Consider the following 10,600-nt stretch of genomic DNA (forward strand, 5'->3'; position numbering starts at 1 on the left):
GGGCAAAGCACAAGCTAGCAGCCCCCCACCCAACTCCCAGGCGGAATATGGGTGATATTCCTCGGACACTCCTGGCTACCCAAGAACAAAGGGGAGGTGTTTACGTGCTTACCACAGTAATATGGGAAACTAAGGCGAATGAAAAACTAAATTCTCTTACTGCCGGCAGCCCCCTGACAAGTCCTTGAAACGGGCAGAGTGACCTCCCTCTAGGAGCTCAGCTGCCGCAAGGATGACACTTTGCTGGGGGCAAAAGAGAACCTTAGCTCAACATTATCCCAACCTCAAGGACCCTGTAAGTTTACTTCCTTTATCTCCACTGCCCCAAGATACGTGCAGGCAATCATACCCCCGAGGTTATGGCCCCTGATATACATCTGAAGAGTCTCATGACTGGGGTTTTATTAACCAGTAAAAAGTGATGTTTCCCTAGCAACAGCTAGCCCCTAAACCTTGCTTCCAAAATACCTCGGAGACTTACTTTATCCCTGACCACCTCCCAACCTGAGGGTATATAATTAGTTACCTGTCAGCTCTTCCTGCCCACGGGTCCTGTCCCCGTGCTTGAATAAAACCACCTTTTTGTACCAAAGGCGTCTTCAAGAATTCTTTCTTGGACATCAGCTCTGGACCCCATGAACTGACCACCCCCCCCCCAAACTTCATCACTGTAACCCTTACTAAATCCTTCTGAGACCAGCTGCTGTCTATGAGAGGCAGGTGGTTATGCTGGCAACAGCCCTGGCTGGGGAACCAGGAGACCTGTCTAGGATTATATGACAATGGACCTCGGGTTGCCCTTGAGTGAGGGCTTGCTAAAGAGAGAAATGGTCCTGGGACCTGGGAGCCCATGACAACGGTAGCACTATTTAAGATATTTTCGAGGGTGTTTTCTTTTGTTATCTTCTCTTGAGCAGAACTGCTCTGGAAATTTCCATCTAGAAGGAGTAGGAAATGACCCAGTAAAGTCATATTCTTCAAACATTCATTACCTTGTTCATTAAAAGTAATCAGCACCCATTAGGAAAGGTGCCCCCTTGCAAATGAAGGAGACTTGATGCCCCGGGCTTCTTGAGCCATTGGACTCCAAAACCCATTGCGTGCTTGAAGACAGCTGGAGAGGGTGTATCTGGAGGAGTGCAATGGCAGAAATGTTCTAGATCTGTGCTCTCCTATACAGTAGCCACATATGGCTACTAAGCACTTGGATTGTGGCTAGTGAAACCGAGGGACTGAATTTTGTTTTATTTATTTATTTTTAAAGTTTATTTATTTATTTGTTTTTATTTTTTAAATAATTAAAAAATGTTTTTTACCCTTTATTTATTTTTGAGACAGAGAGAGACAGAGCCTGAACGGGCGAGGGTCAGAGAGAGGGAGACACAGAATCTGAAACAGGCTCCAGGCTCTGAGCTGTCAGCACAGAGCCCGACGCGGGGCTCCAACTCACGGACTGCGAGATCACGACCCGAGCCGAAGTTGGACGCTTAACCGACTAAGCCACCCAGGCGCCCCTAAATAATGTTTTTAATGGTTATTTTTGAGAGAGAGAGAGGCATAGGGAGAGTGGGGGAGGGGCAGAGAGAGAGGGAGATAGAGAATCCCAAGCAGGCTCCATGCTGCCAGCGCAGAGCCCAACACGGGACTTGAACTCGTGAAACCGGGGAGGTCATGACCTGAGTGGAAACCAAGAGTCAGCCGCTTAACTGACTGAGCCACCCAGGAGCCCCTCATCCTTTCCTGATTATGCTGTTTGGCTGTGTTGTAGAAACAACCCTAAGACAGGGTGATGACGGTACCGTGGCCCGTGTTATCCACCAAGAGGTCAGCAAGGACAGTGACCCTTTTGAAATGGCAAAGTGGGGACCTCCACGAATCTCCCCCCCTCACCGAAAAACAATGTGAGTACTTACAAGAAGATATAAAAATCACCTTTTTCAGAACTCTGAAAATTAATCACAATTAATCAGAGGCTTGCAAGAAAGGTTCAACAGATTAGTCATTTGGGAAATGCAAATTGAAACCACAGTGAGATGCCACGTTACACCCACTGGGTTGACTATAATCAAAAAAATAATAATAATAACAGGTATTGACAAGGACATGGAGAAATTCGAAGGCTCATCCATCACCCTGCCGGCGGGAATGTAAAACGGTGCCATCTCTGTGGAAAACAGCCTGGCGAGTCCTCACAAAGTTACCCTATGCCCAATAGTTGCCCTAGCGGCCGTACAACCAAAGGAATTGAAAGCAGGTATTCAGACCAATACTTGTACACCAACGTTCATAGCAACCAACTCACAATAGCCCCAAAGTGGAAACAACGCAAATGACCCGAGAGTTGATGAATGGAGAAACAGGGTCGTAGATGTACACTATGGAGTATTATTTGGGCGTAAAAAAGGAATGAAGCACGGATAATGCTACAGTGTGGGCGACTCTTGAAAGCATGACGCGAAGTGCAGGAAGCCAGACGCAAAAGACCACATATTACATGATTTCCTTTACGTGAAATATCCGAATGGGCAAGTCTGTGGAGGCAGAGAGTAGACCTGTGAGTGCCACGTGTTGGGGGGAAGGGACTGCTGATGGCTACTGAGCTTCTTTTTGGGGTGATGAATATGTTCTCCAATTACACAGCGGGGATGGTTGCACAAGGCTGTGAATATACCAAACTCCACAGAATTGTGAACGTTAGAAGGTTACATTTTATGGTATGTGCATTACATCTCAAAAAAGGTGTTAGGAAAAACAACCACATAAAGCTACCGATTAAAAAAAAACAACACTTTGTTGCATCCACACGACTCCTGAAACAGAATGCTACGGTCACCAGTGACAGTCACAACAAAGTTTATTGCAAGGAGAAGCAAGGCCGACGGATTGCGGCCCCGAAACAGCAGAGGTGCAGAGTTTTTAAAGCCGATCACATCGTTTTATCATTACCTGGGAACAGAACGGAGAAACAGTTCCCAGATGAGTTAGAAACAGTTCCCAGATGAATTAGAAACAGTTGCTGAATGAGGTGATTATTTTAGACTTTCTGCCGCTAAGTTGCAACCAGTGGATCTCCTTGACCCTGCCTCTGATGCTCTTTTCTTTGAGCGTTTGTTTCCTTCATTGGCGAAGCCTGATTTACAAGAGTAGGAAGCGTAATTTACAAGAGTAAAGCAAGGCTGTTATCTCTTGACCTTCAGTGTGGGAACAAAGCTGTTATTTTTCAAGCTACAATTAGCCCTACACTATAATTTAACCCTTACATTTCCCCCTTTTCTTGTCAGTGAATCGATCCCTTGATTCATCGTTAGGAACTAAGGGGACATAGTTGGACCTAATCATCATTATTTTTGTTTCACCAACTCGCCTCTTGACCTACTGTACTAACCAATTGATAATGCGCGGGCCGATAGTTAACCCGAGAAGTAACAACAGCAGTGGCCCAGCTACGGCGGTGAGCAGTGATGTGAGCCAGGGGGACCAAGAGAATAAACTCTGATACCAATTATCGCTGGCCTCCAAGGCACGTTCCCTGGTCCTAAGATTATCCCTGACCAAACTGAGAGTGTCTCGGATTACTCCGGAATTGTTGGCATGAAAACACACATTTCCCCGAGGGCCACGCAGAGGCCCCCTGCCTTCATGAAGAGTAGATCAAGTCCTCTTCTGTTTTGTAATACAACCTCGGCTAAAGAGTCTAGTTGGTGCTCCGGCCGAGAAATTGAAGTTTCCAAGTAGCCTAGGTCTCGGTCTACTTGCTCGCTTACAGTTTTGAAATTTTCATCCCCCACAATGAGTCTAGCAGCTCCAATAGCTGTGGATCCCACAATTCCCAGTCCCACGAGGACTGGAATAATATTCTTGGGACACTATGCACCAACCCTGTCCTTGGAGGTCTCCTGGGGTTAAAATTGGTTGTGAACCCCAAGGACACAATGACATGCTTGGATTTAGCAATTTGATGACATGCTTTTCTACGTCTTGTCTAACACTGGCATTTGTAGCCATTCCCACAGAATATGGGGGGTTAGGGTTTAAACACAGCCAGCAATCTTGTACAATCTCGGTGTGAGATGAATTTAGCCAAGCACACATAGAATCTGCTACGTTTAGCCAATGCGTCTCAGGGGAGAATGGGTTCTGGATATGACCCGTAGTTGGTAATTCTGACTTTGTGGGGGCATCCGAGCGCAGGGTAGGTTGGGAAGGGACAGTTGGAAAGAGCGGGGGGGGGGGGGGTGTAAAATCATGTCCTTGTTTGGCTCTACCGGATCGGGTGGAGTTTTTTTTTTTTTAACCCTTTGTATAGTAAAGGAAATGCCTTTGTCAACCCTTGGAGCGGACATCCTGAGACCCCCAAGCGTATCCAGTGTCCCAGGAAGAGGAAAAGGTACGGGAACTAGAAACCTTTTTTAAACATATTTTTGTTGGGTTGCTTTTTCCTTGGGTCTTACATTTGGGATCTGGAATTCTAAGGAGGGTGATTAAGGGGTCATGGCCCTGTCCCGCCAGCCAGGGAGCCAGCGTTTCATGACCCCATTTTGCACAATGGTATTGGCCTCTTCCTTCACATTCGACCTTTCTATTTGCAGGGCAACTGTATAACCCTGGTATGTCAGTCAATTTTTGTTCTTGATCCCTGTGTCCACATCCATACGTAACCATATAGGGGTTTTGGGGGACCGGAGGAGCAAAGCCCCTTGGCTGTTTATAATTAGTAATTAAAGCCCCCCATCAAGTCGCATAAATCAAACAAAAAACAAGGCACAGGGGAAGAGGTATTAGATGCTATCACCTACCCTGTGACAGTGTCCCTGAGTTCCCATTGGTATGGCCAAAAAGATAGGGGATGCAATTCTGTACAGTCCCCCACACTTACCATTATACAAACCCAGACAATTATTATTATGCCCGCATCAGTCTTAGCTTTAAAGGACCCTCTGGGTGCCTTCGGACCTTCCATTGTGTTCGTTATCTGGTTCCATATCAGTCTGGGGTGTTCCCGCCTTCACGCGGTTTTTCTTGACCTGAGAGTGATGCATCCAGGTTCGGACACCGTCTATCTTCACGGCCGCGGGTGTAGTCAGGATCATGGTGTGCGGTCCTTTCCGGCGCGGCTCCGGGGTTTTAGGCTCGTGCCTCTTGACCCAGACCAAGTCTCCTGGTTGAAAGGGGTGGGGAAGAACAGGAGGATGAGCGAAGGCTTCTCTCAAGGCCCTGGTTATTTCCTTCTGTACATGTTGCAGGGCCATGAGCAAAGCCAGCAAATGGTCCCGTTCCAACTGTTCCATTACGTCGTCTCCTAGCCTCGGCAGGATAGGTGGAGGTCTGCCCAATAAAATTTCATAAGGGGAAAATCCCTTGACAAATGGAGTAAAACACGCTCGCAAAAGGGCAAAAGGCAGGACATCGACCCAATTTTTCGCCCGTCTCAAGGGACAATTTGGTTAAGGTCTCTTTTAGGGTCCGATTCATCCTTTCTACCTGACCCGAGCTCTGGGGTCTATGTGCACAATGTAATTTCCAATCTACTCCCAATGCCCGGGCTAGACCCCAGGACACCTGCGCCGTGAAGGCCGGGCCATTGTCCGATCCTATGCTCAGAGGCAGCCCGAATCCAGGAATTATCTCATTTAAGAATTTCTTAACTGTCGCCTGAGCCGTTTCTGATTTAGTGACGAAAGGCTCGACCCACCCGGAGAAGGTGTCCACAAAAACAAGCAGGTGTTTGCATCCGTGTTCCCCTGGTTTAATTTCAGTAAAATCTACTTCCCAAAACCGGCCCGGCTCAGTTCCTCTATCTCTTTTAGCTTCCGAAAGCTTCTTATTTGCACCCTGGTTTACTTGGGCGCAACTTACACATCTTTCAACCACCTCTTCGATCTCTTTTCCCAGCCCTTGCGCCCTGAACTTTTTCTGCACTAATCCCGCCATCCTCGTTTTCCCCAGATGAGTCCCTTGGTGAAGCTGACCCACCATGTGCCGCCCGAGTGCCGCGGGTAGGAGTATCTTACCTTCAGGATCCTGAAGCCACTTTTGTCCCGGCATCTTACTTCCCCCCTTTCTGGAAACCCACTCCAGATCTTTAGGAGTGCAACTGGGCTCGATCGGTAGCTCCAAGGCTAGCTTCTCGGGCTTCTTAGGGCAGCTTCTCGGGCTGCTGCATCAGCCAGGCGGTTTCCGACTGCCTCTAGGGAGTCGCCTTTTTGATGTCCCCGGCAGTGAATGATCGCCAGTGTTGCAGGTTCCCAGATGGCCGCCGGAAGGTCTAAAATTTTAGCTTTGTTTTTGACGGCCTTGCCTTCCGTCGTGAGGAGGCTGCGCTCTTGATAAATGGATCCGTGCACATGGGCGGGGGCAAATGCATAGCGGCGGTCCGTATAAATATTAAGTGCCTTGTTTCTTTCGAGTTTTAGGGCTTTCGTTAGCGCGATGAGCTCTGCGCGCTGGGCTGAAGTTCCCGGGGGGGAAGGGTCTGTTGCCATAGAACCTCGCGGTCTGTCATGGCTGCAGCGCGGGCACGCCTTTGCCCTTGAAACACAAAACCACTGCCGCCTGAAAACATGCTGATATCAGGGTCCTGTTGATATCAGGGTCCTGTAAGGGAACGTCCGTAAGATCGGAGCAGAGGGACGAGATCATCGCCAAGGTTTCTGGGCAAGAGTGCAGAGGGGGACCTTGTCCTTCGGGCAGCAAAGTGGCTGGGTTTAAGGCCGCGGGGGCACAAAGACGTATTCGGGGCCGGTCGAGTAGCAATGGCTGATATTGGGTAATCCGAGCATTTGACAGCCATCGCTCTGGGGGAGCCCGCAGTAAAGCCTCCGCTTCATGGGGCCCCGTGACAGACAATGCCTGCCCCAAGGTTAGTTTGTCGGCGGCTTTAACTGGGAGCGCGGTGGCGGCAATTTGTCGAATGCGTGGGGGCCACCCGGAAGGAACTGGGTCCAGCCGTTTGGATAAATAGGCCACCGGTTGGTGCCAAGTTCCCAGGCGCTGAGTCAGAACTCCCTTGACTACCCACCCCCCCTTTTTTGGCTACAAACAAATGGAATGGCTTGGTGGGATCTGGCAGGGCCCAGGCCGGTGGGGTCGTGAGAGCATCTCGTAAGGCCTGGAAGGCTTTAGTTTGAGTCTCCCCCCATGTGAAGGACTCCGGAGACCCCTTGAGAGCGGCACACAAAGGGGCTGCCTGTTCAGCAAAGCCAGGTATCCATAGTCTGCAGTGGCCTGCCGCCCCAAGGAACTCACGGACTTGTTTGCGAGTTCTAGGCTGAGGAATATCGAGTACAGCCCGAATTCTTTGTTCACCGAGATAGCGCTTACCTTGCTTAAGGTTGTCACCTAAATAGGTCACCGCGGCACGACAGATCTGCGCTCTTCTGGCTGACACTCGGTACCCCAGTTTTCGCAGAAGACTCAAGAGTCCTTTGGTGGCACTCAGGCATCCTAAATGAGAGGGGGCCGCCGACAAGATCTCATCAACAGATTGCAATAGAGTTACCTGCGGTTGGAGATTCGAAATGGCTCTAAATCCTGGTGCAGGGCCTCATTAAAAAGAGTAGGAGAATTTTTAAATCCCTGGGGGAGTCGCGGCCAGGTGAGCTGTCCGGCTTTTCCCTCTTCAGGATCAGTCCATCCAAATGCAAACAGTGGCTGGCTTTGTGGGGCCAGCGGGATGGCAAAAAAGGCATCTTTTAAGTCCAGAACTGTATATAATACACCTGAGAAGGGGGAAGCAAACTAAGGAGAGTATGAGGGTTGGGTACAGTGGGATGAACGTCCATTACCCTGGCGTTTACTGCTCTTAGGTCCTGAACTGGCCGGAAATCGGATGAGTGAGGCTTCCGGACAGGGAGAAGCGGAGTGTTCCATGGCGACTTGCATGGGATCAAAATGCCGGAGTCGCGCAAACACATGATGTGAACGGCGATTCCCCGCCTAGCCTCCCGGGACGTGGGATATTAGTCTTACCGGAAGCGCGGATGCCTTAAGTTCCACTATTATCGGAGCTTGATGAATCGCCAGCCCCGGTGGATTGGTCTCAGCTCATACCTGGGGGAAGCCCGCCTGGAGGCTTTTAAGGAGGGGATCGAATGCATGGACACTTTCATTAGGCACCGGAGTGAGCAGGTCCTCTTCCCCAAGTGGCACAGTCACCATTACGGTTGTTGGGCCATCCTGGCCGACTTTATTTATTTATTTAAAAAAAAATTTTTTTTTGACATTTATTTATTTTTGAGACAGAGAGAGACAGAGCATGAACGGGGGAGGGTCAGAGAGAGGGAGACACAGAATCCGAAACGGGCCCCAGGCTCTGAGCTTTCAGCACAGAGCCCGACGCGGGGCTCGAACTCACGGACCGCGAGATCATGACCTGAGCCGAAGTCGGCGCTCAACCGACCGAGCCACCCAGGCGCCCCCCTGGCCGACTTTAATATGCATACCCTCCCTTTAGTGAATTTCAAAGAAGCCGTTAGTTAATGTAGTAGGTCTCTACCTAGTAATCCAGGGCAGGGGCATTCAGGCATGATTAGGAAAGAATGTGTGACAGTTTTACGGCCGAAATCTACTTGTCGTTCAGTGGTCCGTTTACAAGTCTGGGACCCAGTTGCTCCTTGCACCAGGGTTGCTCCTCGCCTGGTGGGGCCAGGATCTTGTTTTAGAACTGAAAAGGCTGCCCCAATGTCCACCAAGAAAGTCTTAGTCTGGCCCCCTATATTAACAGTAACCAAAGACTCAGAAGGGGCCACCGAGCCGTGGTCCCGTCAGTCGGAATCAACTTTCATTATCGACGCCTGGGGTGGCCGAGTTTTGCGTTGGGCTAAGTTGGGGCGATCCTTCTTCCAGTGTCCCTCTTGTTTGCAATATGCACATTGGTTTTTTCCTAGTGGCGCTCTAACCCTTTGTCTTTTTTCTTTTGCCCAGATCAGAATTCTTTGGGCGTTTGGGGTCCTCTTCCCTCGCGGGCATCCAGGACGGGCGTTACCACCCTAGTCAATTTTTGTGTCTGTCTTTCTTCCTGAGAATCCCTATTGTTAAAAACTTTTTGGGCTATTTCAACTAACTCAGATAAATTTTTTCCTTTCAACCCATCTAAGTTTTGTAACTTTCTCCGAATGTCTGGGGCTGCCTGTGAGACAAAGGCCAGATTTAATGCCCGGCTGTTTTCAGGTGCCTCAGGGCCTACAGGGGTAATGGTGCCATACGCCTCCATGAGCCTTTCTAAGAAGGCCGAGGGGCTTTCCTCGGTCCCCTGAATGACTTCTGTTACCTTAGACATGTTTGTGGGCTGGCGGGCGGCCGCTCGGAGACCTCCCAGTAGAGTCTGGTGAAATAGGGTCAATGATCGCCTACCGTGAGGAGTGTTTGGGTCCCAATTTTCAGGATGCGAGGAAGGAAAGACTTCCTCGACTACAGCGGGATCCTCGGTGGGTTGCCCGTTTGGCCCCATCACTAATTTCTGGGCCTCGTGATGGATCTTATCTCGCTCCTCAGTGGTGAAGAGAATTTGCAACAGCTGCTGGCAGTCATCCCAGGTTGGCTGATGGGTCACAAATAGAGTTTCAAGGAGAGAAATTAATGCTTGGGGTCTCTCTGAGAACGAGGGGTTTCGAAGCTTCCAATTGTAAAGGTCGCTAGTGGAGAAGGGTACATAAGTCATAAAGGGTCGGACATCACCCTGCAGGGGTGGCCTTGGACGAAGGGGTCGGGCAGCGGGAGGGGGATGAAAGGGAGTCCCTGACCAGGTGTGAGACGGGCTCAGGGGAGTGTCCCGACTCGGGCTTGCCTCCTGATCTGAAGCATCTTGACCCATATTCTTCGGGCGAGAACTATAGGGCGGCGGGTGGTAAGTTTCTTTTTCTTCCTCCGGTGCAGGTGATAGAGGGGGTGGCCGCTTAGTCCCATCAAGATTCTTATTCTGAGCTCCAAATGGGCGGCCTTTGAGCAGCAAAGCCTGTACTTTAGGGAGGCGAGGGGGAAGGGGAAGGAGAAGTTTTAACCAATCTGGAGGGTTTTCAATGAGGGTTCTCCACGCTCCAATGTATGGGATTTGGTCTTCGTGCCTAGAAAAGACAATATCATGAACCTTATATACCAAAGTAAGGTCAAAGTTCCCCTGTGGAGGCCATTCGATCTGAAAGCTGGTCCATTCCACCTCGCAGAGAGTTCGGAGGACTGGCTTCTTAACGTGGAGGCCAAAAACTGAGGCAGCTCTTTTATAGTCCTGGAAATGGGTTAGTATGAGACTCAGAGGGGTGGGGGTACTCTGATTTTGACCCATGACAAAGATAGGCAAAACTGACAAGGACGCACAGACAGTTAACAGGAAGAAGACAAGACACGAAGAAAATACATGTTCGAGATCTCAAGGCCAGTAGGCCGTGGCAGCCACCTGAAAATAGGATCCTTCTGGACAAAAACCAAACCAAATGGGGTCCACCAGCGTCCCGGTAGGATCCCTGACTCTGGGTCTATAGCCGCGTCCAGCAGACCCTCCTGAGTCATTCAAATGGCGCGCCCCAAGAATTCCTTACCTCTCCCAATCCCAAGCCTCCTCCCAGGGGTCGGCGGAGCAGTCCGAGGAAAGGACCCTGTTTCAGAC

General features: G+C 49.9%; 1 long non-coding RNA gene across 1 annotated transcript; it reads right to left on the reverse strand.

Moving 5' to 3' along the window:
* Positions 1–2,836: 2,836 nt before the first annotated feature.
* LOC132661990 (uncharacterized) lies at positions 2,837–10,186 on the reverse strand. The gene is made up of 2 exons (XR_009602473.3): positions 6,012–10,186; positions 2,837–5,158 (listed from the first exon to the last, which is right to left on the reverse strand). It is a non-coding gene; the product is annotated as an uncharacterized LOC132661990 (long non-coding RNA).
* Positions 10,187–10,600: the final 414 nt, after the last annotated feature.

The sequence above is a fragment of the Panthera onca genome, chromosome D1 (assembly GCF_046562875.1).
Source record: "Panthera onca isolate mPanOnc1 chromosome D1, mPanOnc1 haplotype 2, whole genome shotgun sequence".
NCBI lineage: Eukaryota > Metazoa > Chordata > Mammalia > Carnivora > Felidae > Panthera > Panthera onca.